The sequence below is a fragment of the Hemicordylus capensis genome, chromosome 6 (assembly GCF_027244095.1).
Source record: "Hemicordylus capensis ecotype Gifberg chromosome 6, rHemCap1.1.pri, whole genome shotgun sequence".
Classification (NCBI taxonomy): domain Eukaryota; kingdom Metazoa; phylum Chordata; class Lepidosauria; order Squamata; family Cordylidae; genus Hemicordylus; species Hemicordylus capensis.
Genome location: NC_069662.1, coordinates 161305327 through 161325491, shown reverse-complemented (window position 1 = coordinate 161325491; position 20165 = coordinate 161305327). Strand labels below are relative to the sequence as shown.

General features: G+C 47.6%; 1 long non-coding RNA gene across 2 annotated transcripts in view; it reads left to right on the top strand.

The window, feature by feature from the left end:
• LOC128331575 (uncharacterized) overlaps positions 1-7935 on the top strand; it is a 127421-nt gene extending 119486 nt beyond the window's left edge. For both annotated transcript variants that reach the window (XR_008310353.1, XR_008310354.1), the window contains exon 3: positions 7709-7935. This is a non-coding gene — a long non-coding RNA (uncharacterized LOC128331575). The remainder of the gene's footprint in view (positions 1-7708) is intronic.
• Positions 7936-20165: the final 12230 nt, after the last annotated feature.

The window sequence follows — 20165 nt, the reverse complement described above, 5'->3', positions numbered from 1 at the left end:
TATGTAGGTATACAACTATCACAGAGCAGGGGCCGAAAAGTGGGGGAAATCTCATGTTCTCTTCCCTCTTATCTACTGTCTTTCTTTTGGTTGCAAAAACTGCAGGGGCAGGGTGGGTGGGTGGAATTCAAAAAAAAAAACCAAAACTGCTGGGAAGACCTGAGTTCAAATCCTCGTGGACATGAGTGTAAGGGGTGGGTGGAAGGAGACTCTCCACGTACTCCCTTCCTGCATGATGTGTGGACCGCAGGAGCTGCTGCTGCCGCCATGGCTGTGTTGCAGTCATAAAAACATGAAAGAAAACACCCGAGATCAATGATTTCTATTTTCCTTCCTTTTGGCTGAGGTGGCAGAAAAAGAAGTGGGGGGGGGACCTCTGCCTATGCCTGAGCAGATTCTGTCTCAGAAGCCAGCAATGCAAAGAGATGACAGGGAGCCCGTAGTAGAAATGAAAGGCAAAGCACAAGGTATGCAATGCAGCAAAGTGCTTTCTTTGCCTCCGCCTGTTCCTAGAGTCAGCATTTCTTTCTCACGGCCCTAGAATACGAAGCAAGCACCGCTGCTCCTTGCTTTGTGGGGGGGGGAGACACAGACACCCCACCCCCATCCCTCCAAGTTAGGGGGTCATATCCTGGGATCCCCAGATGTGGTTGGACTACAACTCCCATCATCCACAGCTCAGAAGTGCTAGAAGGAGGCTCAGCAGAGCTCGTGAAGCTGTTCTGTACGGAGCCCGGCCCCTAATCTCCCTCGCCCAGAGCGGTCTGTACCATCTGGCAGTGTCTCTCCTGGGCACATCACCCGGGTTTTCGCCTGCCCTTCTCACAAGAAGTCAGCAGGATGTAGCAGTTGCGTGTAGTAGTGGTTGGCCGCTGGGGCCAGAGATGATGGGAGTTGTATTCCATCCGTTTGAGAAGCCAGCCCTGCTCCACGTCCGGCCACCGGATTCAGTTCAGCTGCTCTCTGTGGCTGCATTGCTTTAATCAGAGAACGCGACCCTTCTGGGTTTCAGAGCACAGGAAGCCACAAACTCTTATGTTTTGTTTTGTTTTTTTTAAGCCCCTCAGATCTTAACACATCATCTATGAATGTGGAAGCAGCAGAGAGCTCAATGAGGCGAGGAGTGAGGCCAACCTACTTCACAGGGTTGTTGTGAGGAGAAACCTAAGTATGTAGTACACCACTCTGGGCTCCTTGGAGGAAGAGCGGGATATGAAATGTAAACAAATAAATAAGATAAAAAGAGTAGGGATGTGCAAACAGGTTCGACGTCAAACATGTTCAATGTCGAACCGGTTCGGTTCGGAGTCGAACTGAACCACCCCTTGTTCAGTCCAAACCAGGACCGAACCCCCCAGGGGTCCGCGGGTTTTTGTTTTTTAAAAAATTACACTTACCACCTCTGGGGGAGTTGTCTGAGGTGGGGGGAGTGTCCTGTGGGGGTTCCCCCTCCCCCTGCTGGCATCCCTTCTTTCAGCCGCTCTTTGGCCGCTCTTCGGCCTTTCCCCATTGGCGCGGTGGCCATTTTGGAGGCCACCACGCCTGCGCAATGGGCCTCTGCATGGCCTGTCCCTGTGCTTAAAGAGGGGGAAGAAAGGGAGGAGGGTTCACCCAAGAGAGGCAGCATTTGGCAACCTACATCAGGTGCAAAGAGGCCTTGATCCATCATGGATTTAGATACTGTAGGCTCTGGGGATTCAGCAGTTGTGCCAAACAATTCAGAGAAAAGGTGAGCTTTGAGGAGGGATTTGAAGAGAAAGTTGGCTGAACTCCCTTACAGGGTTGTTGTAAGGATCACTGAGATGAAGTCTGTGAAGTGCTGAAAATCCTCTGGAGTGCTATAGACATGCTAAGCGTTAAAACCTTGGCTGAACCCCATCTGGAGGTCCGGAGCAACCTTTCATTCTGCCAAATGCCATTTGCACAGAGTTCCTGATTTCAACGTGCATTTGCAGCCGTCCCAGCTGCCCTGAGTTAAGAATGCGTTCCGTCTTTTATTATTAAACATGTTGTCTACCTCTTACTGACAGCACGCAAAGAGAATCATACATTCATAATAAGCTCATTTTATATGTCTTGTGTGAATATATGGGGGGTGGGGAGAGAAGTGGGGGGACCTTTTTGCTTGTAAGTCACAAAATGCATTTCAGAGGCATAAATAGTCGCAAGGCTGAACAATCCATTGTGGCAAGTATATGCTTTTTACCTATTTCAGATCCTCATTCAACCAGACAGGTTCCCCTTTTCCTGCAAAGTTAACCTTTTAGCCAGCCAGTGAAGCCTGGACACAAAGTAGGGTCTTGATGTGGCACACAACCCACAATGCAACAGGAACTGGCGTGCAGAGGTGGACGGCTCCATCTGGCCCGGAGAAAAACAACCATGATTGTTCCCAAGAAATGTATCGGTGCTGTAAAAGAAAAATTCCCAGTTGTGCTGGTGAGGAGAGCTGGACTTGTGGTAGTGAGCAGGAATTGTCCCCACAGCATATATTGTGGCAGAAAGATGGGAGTTGTACTTCAACAACAGCTAGTTCAACAACAGCTAGGGAGTGTAATTCGTGCACGCAGCATTTGCCACAACACACACCTGTGCATTTGCTTTGTTTGTGCACACATACTTGATTGCCTAGAGTCACATGTCATAACATTTAGAAGCCTAGATAGAGTGGGAGAAAAATCCTAGACCTGGGACTTGGACAGCACTATTATTATTATTATTATTATTATTATTATTATTACATTTTCTATCCTGCTCTTCCTCCAAGAAGCCCAGAGCAGTGTACTACATTCTTAAGTCCCTCCTCACGACCACCCTGTGAAGTAGGTTAGGTTGAGAGAGAAGTGACTGGCCCAGAGTCACCCAGCAAGTCTCATGGCTGAATGGGAATTTGAACTCAGGTCTCCCCAATCCTAGTCCAGCACTCTAACCACTACACCATGCTGGCTCTATTGCTAAAGAGTGTTCTATTTCTTGGTGAAGGCTCTATGTGGAACAGCCTAGGCCTCTGCAGGAAGCATCTCTGATGGGGGAAGGAGAAATGGGTACTCTTGATCAGGCTCGGGGTTCTAGAGGAGCCTGGACTACACACGTGACTTTTCTCATTGTTCTCAGTCACTTTTTATACCATCTAACATTGTACAACATCTGCATGACTCAGGCTTTTGAACAGCACAGATATTCTTTTTAACCTGCATTTCGGGAGGAAATGGCACATTTTGTGACTGGTCGCACATTTTTAAAAGTCCAGCTGTTCACGGTTGATGAGCTACATCCAGGTTGGTGGATCACCAGTTGCATAGGTCTGTGGGGCAGCCCCAGCCCCTAAAAGACAAACAACACATCCAGACATTTCACATGGTACAGTCCCTTTGACAACCGTACCACACTGAGTACAGAAGGGAGGAGAGTTGGTCTTGTGGTTGCAAGCATGCGTCTGTCCCCTTTGCAAGGCAGGGTCCGCCCTGCTTTGCATTTGAATGGGAGACATGTGTGAGCACCTTAAGATATTCCCCTCAGGGGATGGGGCTACTCTGGGGAAAGCACCTGCACGCTTGCATGCAGAAGGTTCCAAGTTCCCTCCCTGGCAGCAGCTCCAAAGTAGGGCGGAGAGAGAATCCTGCCAGCAGCCTTGTAGAAGCTGCTGCCAGTCTGTGAAGACAATACTGAGCTAGATAGACCAACGGTCTGACTCTATATATGGCAGCTTCCTATGTTCCTATCAGACTGCCAGAGGGGTGTGCCTGTGGAAACAATTCCCTAAATTAAAAAAAAAAAATTGAACATCAGGGAGAAAGCAAGGCTAGAACCTTTCCCCTGAAGCTTTCCACAGGCAGGGACAAATCTGGGCCAGTGATTTTCAAGGGAAAGATGCCAAAAATACAGGAGGTACATAATAGTGGTTCATCCTAACAAGTCAGGGAGGGCATCAAGGAGGCAGCTTAGGCTGTGCCTCTCTCTCCTGCTTTGCCTGAGATCCGTGCTGCGTGCAGGCTGGCCACTCACCAGGTAGAGCTGCACGGCACCTGACTAGTGGCTAGCCTGCAAGCAGTGTGGCTCTCGGGGGTGGGGGGAGAGAAGCAGCCCAAGCTGCCTGCTTTGGCACCCCCCAGATCAATGTTGCATATGAAGTACTACCATGTTCAGCATTTGGCATAGCTATTAGATCTAGTTCCCAGGGAAGTCAGCTGGTACTGTGCCACCCCAAGTGGGTACAATGGGCACATCTTGTGGCGCTTTAATGACTAAACATTTATTGCAGCATATCTCAGTGTAAGCACACACACACAAACCTGTCAGAACTGCTGTATGTGGAAGATCCATTCCTCTTCTGCAAACAGTTCCGGGTGAAAACCTGCAGCAGTTAAGTGCAAAAAAGCCTTCTGACCGCAAGCACCCACCATCTTTCTTCCCACAAGCTTCCACTTATTAAACTAACAATCTGACCTTTCCTCCTGCTTCATCTTCTTTTGCACTTTCCCCACTTTGGCAGAGAAAAGCAGCAATTGAGAAAGACACACACATTGCAAGATTTGGTGTGAGTGTGTGTGCGCGCACACACACATAAAGTAATAAAACATGAGGATTGCAAAGTTCATATCAATCATCTCAGGTTTAACGCAACATTGGCTGGCATTAGCCCAACCTCAGGCCTGGAGGCAGAAAGGCTGCCAAAGGAGAAAGCTGGTGCAACCAGCCAGCTAAAATTGCCACCTCTCCCGAAGCAGTCAATTGGTCATTTTGCTTATTTGCAAGCAGTAACTGGAGCCAAGAACACCAAGGCCCCAGAACCTGGACCTTTTAACTACAGGGCTATTCAGACATGTTGTATGAGTTTACAAAGCTCTCTACACTCATTCATGTATTTGCGAGAATGACTGTATCTGCTTTCATTTAAAAAGTGAACCAGAGTAGAGACCACTCAAATGCATGGAACAGATAGGAAGTTTACAGCTCAACCTATATTCAACATATTGACTGCATTTGCATGTAACACAAAACTGCAGTTACATGGGGCAGAGGTGGGAAACTGTGTACATCCAAATGCATGAAACTGCGGTTTCGTGGCAAATGCAACCTGCGGTTTCCCTCTCAGTTTGAACCTTCAGTTTATGGTGAGTTTTGCCCCTGAGGTTTGGGGTTGGCAGCAGTGTTATGTTTGAACATGGACAGCACCATAACCATGGTTTTATGCTGTTTCTGGAACCGTAATCATAGAGAGGATGGCCAGACCCACCCAGGATCACACCCACTCCATGCCTGTGGCGCTTCTCACTGGCTGCCTCTCCGAGCACCTGCCCCACTCCCTGTCTCCGATCTAATCAAGCGGTTGCCCAGCAACAGGGACGCCGCCACATCCCATCCCACACTTGTAATCCTGTCAAATGGGGAAGTCCCATGGGGGCATGCCCTCTTCCCACTCTGTCCCTTGTGCCCCCCACTTCCTAGTAATCAGGAGAGAAAGAGGACAGGATGGCAAGATGGGGCTTTGTTCTCCGAAAATGTGCTTTGCGCTCCGAAAAGGAAAGAGAAAGATGTGTGTTCACAAGCACATGCAGTCATGGTGGCAAAATAAACAGGGCAACTCCATTAGATTGCTGGGAAGGCAACATATGGCAGGACGGTGATACCCCGGGTTGGGTTTAAAAGGCAGCCCCACACAGGAGTTCTGGAATGGCTCAGGTCTTCCTTTTGTATCGTGATGTTGGGGAAGGGGGCCCTAGCCCCTTCCCCTTGGGTTAACATGTGCCGTCCCTAGGCTTACCCATGAGAAGCACCACCCAGAAGGAGCAGCATTGCCTCCACTGAAAGCAGCGATTCTGCATGTGTGAAGAAGACGGATGCTGCTCCAGAACGGATCGCCCTCTCATGAGAGTGGATGGCCATGGGGATCTCCATTTACAACTCATGGGAAGAACCATCTTGGCAGGAGGGGGCGATTGGGCTGAATCACTAATAATATGCAATGAAAGCCCTCCTCCCAAGGACCTCTATCTCCCAAGAGTGTTAAGCCACTAACACACACATGCGGGCCAGACAGCAGATGCCACACAGCCTAGCTGCCCCACATAAGCAAGCCATGGGGATGGGGACCCTGTCAATATCTCTCCCAGTCTTGGTGACTACCGTAAGGAGGCAGTCCAAGTGGGCCCTCTGCCAGTCCAGACACCCATCGGGATATATCCATCTTTATTTCTGCCTGGCACAGTGACCCCATTCTCCTGGGGTCTCCGGAAACCAGGGCACCTCTCTCCCACAATTCTCTGTGGTGGACGATCTGCAAACACCACAACGCCAATCCGAACCTGGAAGATTTGAATGAGAGCTCAGCTCTGTCCTCAGACCTGGTGTTTCCCCAGTCTGCCCACCTGGCGATGCACGGACACATGGACCATCAAGCTCTCCCTTGGGTGTGGCAAAGGCTTCCCTGGAGAGGAGAGGGTCATTGTGCAATGGTGCTCTCATTCTACAGAGAGGATTGGGAGGGCCACGCAAGCGAGGGCCCTCTTTCTTTGGATGGGTCAACTCATGAGTGCACAGGCTGACTGAAGACCAAAGGTTTTCGACCATAAGGTTCGAGCCTAAAGTCCTCCCGAGTGGACTGGCCCCCTCAGGAGAGGGCTCATCCCCAGCCAGCAAGCCAACATGGGGGCATGAGTGTCGTTTGGTCTCCATGGACTGCATTGCCAGGGTGAGCCAGCACATTTGCCCTCCCTCATAGGCATATCCCCTCCTAGGAAGTCATCATGTTCCCTTCCCGGAGTAACAGAAGGATAGTGCCCCTCAGCATCCCCCTGCTGCCAGAAACTGTGCTTGTGCAAAACTGTTTTGGTGCAGGGCTCTCACGGGGGCAGTGGGACAGTTGCTGTCAGATGAAAGGCTTGCATGGCATTTAAAAGGATTTAAATGTCCTTTCCCTGCCGAGGACGGGCGCACCATTCCAAAAATGCACGATTGCGCTCAGCATACCCCCTTGCAGATCATGGCCAATGGCTGCCACCCTGCTGATGTTCTGACGCCTTGCCCTCAGTCTGGTGATGCAAGCACTACGGAGCATGCTGGGATGCGGCCTCAGCGTACCAGGAAGAGGGAAGGGCTCCCCTAACCCTCAAGCAGAAGTTGCCAGGCCGCAGTTGGACAAATGTCTGTGATGCTATATAGTTTGACAAATTAACCACAGATTCATCAACCTCTGGTTTCACGTTACGTGCGAAAGCGGCCAATGTGTGAATAATGGCACCTGTGTACATAACTGTAACTGTGAATACTGTACACTCGTATGAGTGTTGATCATAATGTGTGAATTTGCTGCCCTGTAGCAGGAACACCAAGAAGACATAGAATATAGTATTGGTTGCAGAACTGAGTTTCCTGAATCTGAGATTTCTTTTTCTTCTAAAATATCAGGTTTCTAGACCTGATGATGAAGTTTGGCTTGAAAGTGTGAGAGGAAAGTCTCAGAAGCCAGAGGGGTCCATGAATAAGATTTCCAGTGATCAGACGAGTGAGACATGTCCCTTCTCCCCATGAATAAGAGGAGAATGAATGATGCAAAATAGTACCAAATGCAGAATAAATGTCATAAAATGAAAGAATTCATACACAGCTGGGGTGTTCATATCCGCTGCAGAATTTAGCTTTTCTTGCTGCAGAATCTGGGTTATTTTGCTGCAGAATTCTGAGGGTTTCTTTTTTTCTTTTGACACAGATCACACTCAACTCTGCTGTTGGGAGTAACAGGAAAGAGATTGACCATTCAGCCAGCATGGAACAGCCGCATAAGCAGCAGAGGGGGCAAGAGAGAGAGAGAGAGAGAGAGAGAGAGAGAAAGAGAGAGGCAGGCTTTTAATATTCAGTAGATTTTTAATTGCTGTTGTTTTGAAGCTGGCTTTTATGTGTTTTTGCTGGTTGCTGTCTTCTCTAAAGTCTTCTTGCCCCTTTAATGTTTGCGCATACTTTGATTTTGATATGTTTTGCGAATTCATGTTTTTATGGTAATATTTTATATATTGCTACCTGCTTTGGGTATCTTTGGGCTGCAAAAACCAGCTGAAATGAAGTAAGATAAAATAATGAATGGTCATTCTTTCCCAAGGCTGATGGTACAAGACCAGTGAGCACTAACATCAATGCACGATTAACCCACCCAAGAGGCCATATGTGGGTGCCTGCAGAGTGTTCAGAAGCTTATCTGATGACTTTTGCTGCCAAGATATATTTGCACTTGAAATGTACGTGGTGGTTTTATACAGCAGAACTCTTTTGTCCTGACCCACAAAATCCCCGTTTACTTTGGCAAATCTGTTGAGGATTCTTTGTCAGAGATTCCATAACCTGTTTTGCAGAGCCTGGTGACATATTTGGCTGCTAGTCCCCAAAGAGGCACTTGTAGAGAAATCCAGATCTCCGTGGACATGTGAACTCCCAGTGACTTGCAACCCCCAGTGCTGAGTCACATGTGTGGAATAGCTATCATAGAGCACTCCTCCAAGTAAGAATATGGAAGGAGAGCTGGCCTTGTGGTGGCAAGCATGAATTGTCCCCTTTGCTAAGCTGGGTCCACCCTGGTTTGAATTTGAAGGGGAGGCTACATGTGTGAGCACTGTCAGATATCCCCCTTGTTCCCCTTATCTGCATGCTTGTAAGCAGAAGGTTCCAAGTTCCCTCCCTGGCATCTCCAAGATAGGGCTGAGAGAAACTCCTGCCGGCAGCCTTGAAGAAGCCGCTGCTGCCAGTCTGTGCAGACAATACACGTCCCCATCTCTGGCAACTTTTAAAAAGGCGCTGAGGACACATTTTTTCACCCAGGCTTTTAATTAGATTTATAGTTTTAATATTTTTAATACTGGGTTTTCAATGTTTTCAATCATTTTAATTGTTAATTGATTTGAGGTTTTAAATGATTTTAATTGTAAACTGCCCAGAGACGCAGGTTTGGGGCGGTATAGAAATATTTTAAATAAATAAGATAATAAAAATACTGGGCTCGATGGACCAAGGGTCTGACTCGGCAGAAGGCTGTCAATAACTGCCTAACTGTCATAGGAACATAGGAAGCTGCCATATACTGAGTCAGACCATAGGTCCATCTCACTCAGTATTGTCTTCTCAGACTGGCAGCGGCTTCTCCAAGGTTGCAGGCAGGAATCTCTCTCAGCCCTCTCTTGGAGATGGACCCTTCTGCTCTTCCCAGAGCGGCTTCATCCCCTGAGGGGAATCTCTTGCAGTCCTCACACTCACACTTCATAACAGGCCAGGTGCAGCAATGCCAATGGAAGTGATGTCTGGTGCCATGGTGAGATATCACAGGCTATGGGTGCATGTGTGAACACTCCAAGGCAACCCTCACTCTCCTTTCAAGATCCAGGGGGAGTTTTTGTAGCGATTGCACAGATCAGCTCTAAGATGGGTGATACTCAGAGGTGTAACTAGGGCAGAAGGGGCCTGTGTTCGCCCCTCTTCCCAGAAGCCCCTCAGAGTGAGGGAGATAGTGAAGTGAAGAAAATAGGGAAGAGTGGAGCTGGGGGGGTGGGTCCTTTGAACCCATCCATTCAATTATAGCCAGAGGTGCTCTTACCCTTGGACTTCGGGGCAAAAGTCCAGGGCCTCCACAGCCTCTAGGGGCACCCAAATCCTCTTTAGTCTGTCCTGGGTGGTGTGGTTGCCTGGGGTTGCATGATGGTGCTTAATTTGCAGGGGAGGGTGGGCCTTCAAAGGTCTTTAGATCCAGGCTCCAAAATTACCTAGGTGCACCTCTATTTATAGCTGCACCCCTGGAGATACTTATTGGCTGCTGCTACATATATTGCTTCAAATCAGTTGATCAAGGGCCATCTCCCTCCCTTGGTGCCAGACTCTCTGTGTGCTTTGGATCACTCCCAGTCATTGTGGAATTTCCAGCAGCCCTTGGCATCACCAACGTGATCTTGCTTAACATGCCTAACGTGAGAGAGAGAGGTACCTCTCTTATCTCCTTTAACCCCACAAGAACCCTACTTGGTTGAGAGATAGTAGCTGACCAAAGGGTGACCAGCTGAGAACCTAAGAAAAGTTTTGCTGGATCAGGCCCAAGGTCTTTCAGTTCCAGCGTTCTGCTTCCTACGGTGCACAACCTGAACCCTTTGGGGAGCTCAGAAGCAAAGCAGGAGGGCAATAGCCAATGTCCTCAGCATCTGATATTCAAAGTGATACTGCTCCTGTACATGGAGGTTCTGCACAGCTGTCATGACTAATAGCCAGTAAGAGACCTCTCCATAGTCGGAGGGCTATAGACCACCTCCAGTCTGAAAGGCAGGATGCCTCTGAGTACCAGTTGCAGGGGAGTAACAGCAGGAGAGAGGGCATGCCCTCAACTCCTGCCTGTGGCTTCCAGCGGCATCTGGTGGGCCACTGTGTGAAACAGGACCCTGGACTAGATGGGCCTTGGGCCTGATCCAGCAGGGCTGTTCTTATGTTTTGTCTAATCCCCACTGAAAGTCATCTAAGGTAGTGGCCAGCACCACATTCCGTTGCAATGAATTCCACAATTGACATCTAGGAATGGAGTGGAGGCAGGGTCTTTTGTGACAGTGAACCATCTCATTTATTTTTTATTTAATTTCTGTGTAAACCATTTTAATAACTTCTGTTGAAAAGCGGTATATAAATATTTGTGGTGGTGGTGGTGGTGGTAGTGGTGGTAGTAGTAGTAGTAGTAAGGGTTCCCAAGCCTTCAGCTACTGTGGCTGGGGATTATGGAGATCTGGTCTTGTGGTAGCAAGCATGAATTGTCCCCTCAGCTAAGCAGATTTTGCCTTGGTTTGCATTTGGATGGGTGACTACATGTGAGCACCATCTTCTTTAAGATATTCCCTTTAGGGAATGAGCTCCATGGTAGAACATCTGCTGGGCACGCAGAAGGTCCCAGGTCCACTCCTTGGCCTTTCCAGGTAGGCCTGGGAAAGGCCCCTGCCTGTAACCTTGGCAAGCTGCAGCCAATCAGTGTCTACCAGTGGTCCCCAACCAGGTTCCTCCAGACGTTGCTGAACTACAACTCCCAGCATCCCCAGCCATAAATTATTGTGGCTAGAGATGCTGGGAGTTGTAGTTCAGCAACATCTGGAGAAACCCTGGTTCGGAACCACTGGTGTAGACAATACTGAGCTAGATGGACCAATGGTCTGACTGGGTAGAAGGCGTTTCCCTGCGTCCCTGTGCTGTGTTGCAAACTGACAACATCTGGAAACCCAAGGTCGGAACCCCTACTGTCATGGATGGAAAGTTGGACTTGAAGTGGATGCTGACATGGGGACACATTTTGGCTGAGATAATACATGGGTGTGCCTTAAAGAAAGACCCGAGGAATCCCCCTCAATCCCACTGTCAGCCGTGAACATGATCTTGGGCACTCGGATTAAAAGGAGTCTGCTTCGGGAGCCAGAAGACGTCCTTTCCTGCCATTAACTCAGGGCTAGACATGCAACGCAGGGCTAGACACTTCAGGAAACCGAAACGGGTCTCACTGACACTGGCATCTGCCAGCCACTCCTTCTACTCCTGGAATCCTTCCTTCCTGCTCCTGCATGTCTGTACCAGCGGAGAACCTCCAGAGTTTTGCTCTTGCTGGAAGGCATGTCAGTCTTTCAGCTCCTTTCCTCAATGCACACAGGATTAGTTGGGCAACCTGCCACCACTGGAGAGGCCCAGCCCAGGGTTTCCCTGTCTCGAATGCTTGTATACATAATAAGGCGGGTGCATCTGCTCCCGGACGGAGGCAGGAAGCTGGGGTGGAGGTGTGCCTTAACATCCAAGCGGGGTTTTCCGTTCTGTGACCAATGGATGCTGGAGGAATTCCAGACCGTTCCATCTCATCATCGCAACAACAGGACCTAGGAGGGGCTATGCAGATGAAGAGGTGGGGCTATGCAGATAGAAGCTAGCTGAGTGGTCAGTCATTTCCACTAGAGTTGTGCAAGGTTGGGTCAGTAATATCAGACATCGCCCAATATGGTCCATGTTGGAGGGTGTTGGGGATAAGCTGACCCCAATGTAGGGAAGCCTATGCCAGGTCAGAGTTCCCCTATACCATTTGGGCATTCACAACCCATCTCAGTGCTCCAAAAGGTGGTGGGAACCTGCTTTTTCCTTTCTTTCTTCACCAGTCATGGCTCGGGGTGGGGGGCATCGACTGTTAACTATATATTGATGTAAACCGCCCTGAGCCATTTTTGGAGGGGTGGTATAGAAATCAACTCAATAAATAATAAATAATAAATAATAAATTTATTTTATTAAACCCCCATTTTGGGGTTTTAACCTCTGGTTATTTTTAAATTGTTAAAGTGTTCTTAAGTTTTTGTATATGTTTTAAACTGGTTTTATGTTATTGTAAACCACCCAGAGACGAAAGTTTGGGGCGGTATACAAATTTGATAAAATAAAAAATAAAACTTTCTGACTGACTGCCCACCAGTCTGCCCACCCACTTGCACATCTATGTCTTAATTTTTTTGCTTTTTAATTTACTTACAATTTTTTTAAAAAAGTGAAAGATTTTCTGGGCTTTACATCACTTCCCTTGAGATTCTCAGATGTTACATCACTTTTCTTTTGCATCCTCTCTGTGAGTACAATTTTAACATTAAAAAATAATTTAAAAACAACAGATGGGCGGATTCAGTTTTAATTAAATACACAGAGTCTGACCTCCTTACCTACTCCTGTGCCTGTTTTCAGAGCTCCTGGGTTCGCCATGCCCCTGCCCCAGCAATTTCCCCCCTTTCTCTATAGACATCTAAGGGGATTTCGCTGATCAGAAAATTGGTGGTTTTCCCAACCCTGACCTTCTGAAGGGTCCAAAAGGATCCAAACCAACATCTGGGGTTTTTGATCTGACCCTCTCTGACCCGACCCAATATTTTCAGTCAAGCACAGCCCTGGTTCCTATTTAATTCGATGGGGCAAGTCAGGCCAGATTATGACATGCTGAGGCCCTATACTATGTCAAGCTTGGAAGTCCTCATAGCATTAGAAAAATTATTATTATACAATCAAGAAGGACAATGAAAATAGAAATAATAGAGCTTTATTTTTACTTGACAAAGATACAACAAAAAAATTAACAATTTAAGAAAAACATCTTGCAAAGGAAATTCTAAGTCCATTAGAAATACCTTCAGATGAAAATACATTATGTAAACAGTGAAACGTGGCGCTTTTTCTGTATCCAGAGGCCCCTCATAATGTGAGGCTCTAAGCTCCAGCTGATTTAGCTTTGTGCCTAAATTCAGCCCTGGGGACAAGGTAAACAGGCTGTATGCTGGGACACAATGCAAGGGAAGAGAAAACGGCAGAGAGGTCCAAATGAGACAGCATGCAAGGGTAACCCAGACCGTAGGGTTCTAGGGAGAAATAAAAGAGATCCTGCAGGCATGAAGTCTCTGCCCAGCCCCACTATATGGGAAGTCTTGGACTTAAGATGCTCCAAATTAAGACAAACAACACTTATGACATTTGTAAATTGCCACCTTGTTTCACCTTTACAACACGCTTGAGAGGAGAGGCTCCTCTAGATGGCTGCTACAATTTATATTGGCTGGGGATGATGGGAGTTGTAGTTCAACAACATCTGGGGGTCCACAGGTTGGGAACCCCTGAGATAGATACTGCTGTAGCCCATGGGCTCTGAGCAGCTTAGAGCACTTTTTCTAAATCTTCCTGTCCCTAAGGGGCCCACAATCTAAAAACGTTCTACAAAACCGAGGAAGCTCTGCATCTGGAAAGAAGTTGTTCGTCAGCCCTGGGGATGGGAAACCCCCAATCCCAGTGGGAGAAGCTCAGCTTGTTTGGAGAGCATCTCCTGCATTTCCCAAATCACACATTGCATCACTCATCTCTTCCTTCCTCGCAGCCGGCTAATGTTTCCTATCGTGTTACAGCTTCCACGACTGCTGCGGAGGACAGACTGTAGGTGCAATGAAGGAACAAACAAGGCACATATGTCGGAATGTCTGAAACCAGCGGCAGACACAACTCCAGACCCAGTTCATGGGGGGTTTCCCGTTTCCTTTTCGGAAGGAGCCAGATTTGTTAGCAATAACAACATTCCACGTTGGGGAGTCTAGCCACTCCTGGCCTGCAAGAAGTTCTTTGGAAACAAGTGGCCACTTATTTTTTTTTTTCCAAGGAGGTTTTTCAATTCTTCCCTGCCTCCGCTTTCTCCCTAATGTGAGTAATCTGGTTTTTCTCAGACATACAGCTCTGAAAGGGAGTTGCCGTGGTTCCAGCTGCCTTGGATGCCAAGTGGAATAATGTCCTCTAAAGCGGATGTTTGAAAGATGAATGCAAATCCCCAGCAAAGAGCATTATCTGATATGCCAAGATACTCTGGACTCTTCCCGAGAAAAGCAGTACCGAGATGCTCCAAATGTCTAAGTTATGATGTCAACATTCCTCAGCCCAATAATCCATTTCATTTAGGAATGGAATGAGCCATTGCTCCTGCAACTTTCCCTTTTTTGAGCAAGGCAAAAATTATGAGAAGTGCTTGGAAGCTTCCCCACACAATGTGCTAGCCAGATGCTTATTCAGGGCCTGACCTCAACATCCAGGGCTGATTTGCATGTGTGAATGGGCAGTCACAGAGCTAGCACCACAGAAGGAAGTTGCATATCACTTCAGGCAGAATGTGTTTCAGCAGGATCTCTTTACACATTTGGGGCTATTCCACACATGCATGTCCATGACTTGATGATTGTAGACCTATACATACGTGCATGTTCGGACATGCATGTTAATCATTTGGTTATTGTAGCCCTATATATCTCAATCAGCCCCATGTTCTTAAGCTTCGCCGCTGCCAGCAAATAGACTTTTGTATTTTTTTCCGGCTCTGTCTACCAAAACAGCCTTCCAAACCTCTGTCTCGTTCAGTTTGGGCGGAATATATGCATATTCGCGCATGCGTATTAATCACTTGATGATTATAGCCCTGTGCACATGGCTCCCCCCACCCATCTTGTATTGAGTGTGGTATTTGTGGTGGCCCATCTATACATGCAAGTCATCACTTACATAGGAACATATATACCAAGTCAGACCATTAGTCTATCTAGCTCAGTATCATCTACACAGACTGGCAGTGGCTTCTCCAGTGTTTAAACTGGCAAGAATCTCTCAGCCCTCTCTTGGAGATGCCAGAGAGGGAACCTGGAACCTAGATGCTCTTCCCAGGGGAATGTCTTACAGTGCTCACATGTGGTCTCCCATTCAAATGCAACCAGAGCAGACCCTGCTTAGCTAAGGGGACAAGTCATGCTTGCTACCACAAGACCAGCTCTCCTCCTCATCTCTTGTAACTTGATGTTACAAGGGGTGTTCAGATAACCCACTTTCCACCCATTCATTGAGCAGGAAACCTTTTATAACCTCAAGTGATGAGTGATTATCAATGTGCGTAGAATGGTCTGCCACAGATACAACATGACAGTTTTGTATCTGTGCCTCAGATCTTTCACACCACCTCAGATGCAGTGCTTCTTTCATATCACCTGCAATGCTCTTCCAGAGGCCTTGGTGCACAAACACAGCTGCTAGTCAGGAAATAAGTGACATGTGAATGAGCTCCGAGAATGGTGCAAGCAAGACTTCTACATGAAGTTGCTTAATAGCACTACTCAGGAGTTAAACTAAAGGACTACTTCGTTTCAGTAGGGCTACTCAGGAGTAATTTAGTCTGGCTGTCAGCCACTGTGCTTTCAGACCTAATCCTAAATGTTGTCAGTCGATGCTGGAATTGTTTTTACTTGAGTTTGCTTTTACCTATTTTACTGATCGATTGCATTTTAACTCACCATTCCACTAAGGAAAAGACCATCACACATGAAAATCGTACATGAAAATCATGCTATCCTCCAGGGGCGTAGCAAGGTTGGAGTGGGTCCAGAGATAAGATTTTAAAATGGGCCCCTCACTGATATACACAAACACACTTCACAATATATAGTGCACGCACACTCACATCCCCATTATGAATACAGTGAATATCTAGTTCACATTGAATCTAGTTTTTTTACTCTCTGCTCCTGCCGATCTCCAAGAGACTCAACATAATTCATAGGGGGTGCAACATGGGAAGGTGGGGAGTCATGTGACGTGCCTCTGGGGGCCCCCTCAAGGCAGTGGAGCCCCGAGATGACTATCTCCCAGCCCCGAGACGACTATCTCCCTTTGCCTAATGGCCCCTGCTATGCTCACAACAACCCTGAGAGGTAGGGTGGGCTGAGAATTAGCAACCATCCCAAGATCACGCGCGGAGCTTCATGAATGAGCAAGGATTTGAAGCCAGAAGTCCACAGGCGAGGGCCGTACCTCTGTCCACTGGGCCGCCTTTGTCTCCTCTGAACTTTAATTGCCATTGGGGGGAAACCCACCCATCATCATAAATAAAAAGTAGTGATCAAGAGAACACCTTTCTCCTGGGAACAGACCATTTCTCTGTCAAAGAAGCGAATCCACTTGTCTCTCAACTCACCGAGTCCTAGAAACAGGATGTGATGAATTAAATTCTGACTGGAAGGCACTGAGATACGACTCATCAGCTGGGGAATTGAAAATTAAAACGATGGGTGTTTTTCTTTTCTGGATATGTACAAAAACCAGCCCCTACAGTCAGAAGAGTTTTTCGGTGAAACTGAAACCTATAGAGTAGCATGTAAAACAGGATAGACTGAAGACCAAAACAAGACAGGACCGTGGCACACATAACCACAGCTGTAATTATGTGGGGTGGAGCCTGTGGATGCATGTCTCTCCCCACTGGGGAACACCACCCCACCACCACAGAATCACACGCGCTGTAAAAAGCACAGAAACCCTACCAGGCAGAAGGCCCTGTTGCTTGCTTCACTCATGAGATTTTCTTGGGCCTTGTGGGCAACACTGCGTGTGAAAAGGATCTTGGAGACTTTGTGGAGCATAAGTTGAATGTGAGCCAGCAGTGTGAAGCGAATGCTGTCTTGGACTGCCTGGTGTGTCCAGTTCTGCGCACTGCATTTTAAGAAGGCTATTGATAAGCTGGAATGGGTTCAGAGGAGGGTAGCAAAGATGGTGAGGGGTCTAGAAACCTACGAGGAACCATTAAAGGAGGGGATATGTTTAGCCTGAAGAGGAGAAGACTACGGGGAAAGATGATAGCCATCTTCAAATACTTGAAGAGCTGCCACACCAGAGAAGGAGCAGACCTATTCCCCGTCACTCCGGAAGGCAGGACTAGAAGCAATTATAACAAAGCAGGTTCTAACTAGAAATTATGCTCGATTTCATAACTGTAAGAGCTGTTTGACAGTGGGCAGTCTGCCTCATGCCAAGACTTTTTTGCTGGGGGGGGTTTCAAACGGAGCCAAGGCAGCCGTTGGTAAGGGATGTTGTCGTGGTTTCCTGCACGGGAGTTGGATGAGGAGACCTCCAAGATTCCCTGCAGCTCTATCACTGTTCCATCTAAGGCAGGCCTGCACAACATAAGACCCAAGGGCCAGATTCAGCCTGCAGGGACTATTTTACTGGGGCCACCCCCTAGGTTTACATGCTTGGAGAAATCTGATCATATAAGAGATGCTTTTCTACTTTTGTCCTGTTCTAATGGGAACTAGCCCCTGATGAAGCTCCTGGGGAAACAGCTCCATATCCCAGGGTGGCTGTCGTGTGACTTTCCCTGGTGTGCCTTGTCTTCCACCATCTTTCATTGCTAGTCATTGCAGAGCAGGTCGCTTGCTTTCTTCATATGAAGGGATCATGATTTGATCAACCTGCATCTTCATCCCTTCACTGAGTACTTTGTTTCCTCTCTTTGGATTTGAGGACTCATCACCAGTACTGCACGTACTTCTCGATTTCTCATTTTTGAAGACATCTCGGACTGTGTTTGGACACCTACATAAACTGGTTTTTCATTTTTCCATTGTATTTCATTATTCTACTTGGCATTTTGTGGTTGTATTTTTGCATGTATTTTCATATGTGTTATACAGTTGTGTTTGATTATTTTGATATGTGTTGAGAGCTGGTTGTTTATACATTTATCATTATTCACCTTTTTTGTTCATGGGTCTTGCTTTCTCTTCCCTCCCTTATAGCCATTTATAGCAGTTTATATAAACTGCCTTATAGCACTTATAGCGCTGTTATATGCATGTTTTCGCAGAAATATGTTCCATGTGCTAAAAATCGACCTCGGCCCCTGCACACCAAGTTGTGGATGGTTCTGGCCCATCAGGGCATCTGAGTTGTGCAGCCCTGCTCTAAGGCATGCGCACATGCATGCGCTCACAAGGTTTTGGATGTCCGCTCAGTTCAATTTAGATCCCGCTCAGGTTGAATCAGGAAGGCTCCATTCTGAATGCAGGTGCGCACACACTGCCTTGATGCTGCCACCCAGAACAAAACTCATTCCGCACAGAAAAGAGAAAAATTAGAGGGACCACTGAACTCTGTGATATTCTAAGGCAGGCGCAGGAGCACACCTACCTCTTAAGGGGCCCGTGTTCCACACTTGAGCAGCTCCCGCCCCCTTTTTGAGGCTCCGCCCCTGCCACTGCCACAGCCCACTTGTTCACCTGGCCACCTCACTTGCCTGGCCATTCTCTCCTTCTGCTTCTGTCCCTCAGCCAGCCAGCCCACCCACCCCACTTGCCAGCCGCTGTGTGTCCCCCCACTGACTGCCAGCACCAGCCACCTGCTTTTACTCTTCTACCAGCCAGCCAACGCCATATAATGACATCACCACACAATACACTTGGCAGTGACATCATCATCATATTGTATCAGTCAGCCAGCAGACGGTTGAAGGCAGATGGCCGGCACCAAAAGTTAGTGGGGGTCGCGGAGTGGCTGGCGGATGAGTGGGGTGAGCTGCGGAGGTGAATGGTGAGCCCCACAGTGGTGCTGCCCAGCGCCCCCCGCCCCATGCTTTGAACACAGCCACTCAGCTGTAGCTGTGCCCCCTTCCAAAAAGGCAAGATGAGGCAGGACTAGAAGTTCTTGGGAAAGTGTCCAGCAGCGTTTCTAGAACAAACTAGTCGAGGGCAGCCAAAGAGTGGCAAAGGTCCTTATTAGGGGAGTCATGATTTTGCTATACATTAAATACTTATAGAGGGAGGGTAATTAACGATGTTTTGTTTATTTGCCTTTTTAATGATGCACCCTTGACATTCTTCTTCATGAACTTTGCTGCCTATTAAGAGGTCCAGTTGTGGTTGATGTTTGGTGGTGAACCAAAACCAGGACTTTTCTAGGGTTGCCCCAAGACTCTGGGACATCCTCCCAAACAAAATTAGAACCTCCCCATCTCTGGAAGTTTTAAAGAAAAATCTGGAAGCATATTCGTTTAATCAGGCTTTTAGTCCAGAAGTTTTAAAGTTTTAAGTGTTTACGTTATTTTTGTTTATCTTTTAAACTGTTTTAATGAGTTTAATGTCTTAATTGTTGTTTGTGTTTTAAAATTGTAAACCGCCCAGAGGTTTGTATATGGGGCAGTATAAAAATGCACTAAATCAGTTAATTAATAAATTCATTTCCAAACTTAGTCAGAAAATGGGCCAGGTTCCAGATTGTCCTTTTGGATTAGGCCAAACCTTCCAGTCTACTTTGCAGGCTACTTTTCTTTTCCTGCCCATGACCATGTGACAGGAAAGGCTGGGGTGGGGAGAGAGGTCAGTAGCAGGCCAGCTGAAATCTGCAGGGGAGATGACCCTGCACTTCGCACCCACCCACCCCGCCCCACAAGCATGGTCTCACCCAACCCAGTTCCTCACCAGGAAGGAAGCGAAGGGGTTGGGGTGGCTCCTGGGAGGCTGGAGGAGTCTTCTACCCTCCTCTGTGACTGCACTGGCTTCTGCTGCTCATTCCGGGGTAGAGTGGGTGAATGAGACTTCTTTAAACAACCGAGGCCTTTTACAATAATTAATTCAGGCTATAGAACCCAAGCCTATCATGACTGTATTGTCTGACACTTTGCTATAAAGTTGTGTGCTGGACAGGGGAGTGAAAGGGGGAGCGGGAAATATTTCGGGCAGCACCTGCTACCCTTTGGAGTCACTCCCGAAAAATGTCCCTCTACCTTTGGGCTGTTGTGTTTTGAGGAGTGCCTTGTGCTGCTTTTAGCAGCACCATCAGCTCAGTGTGCCTCTGCG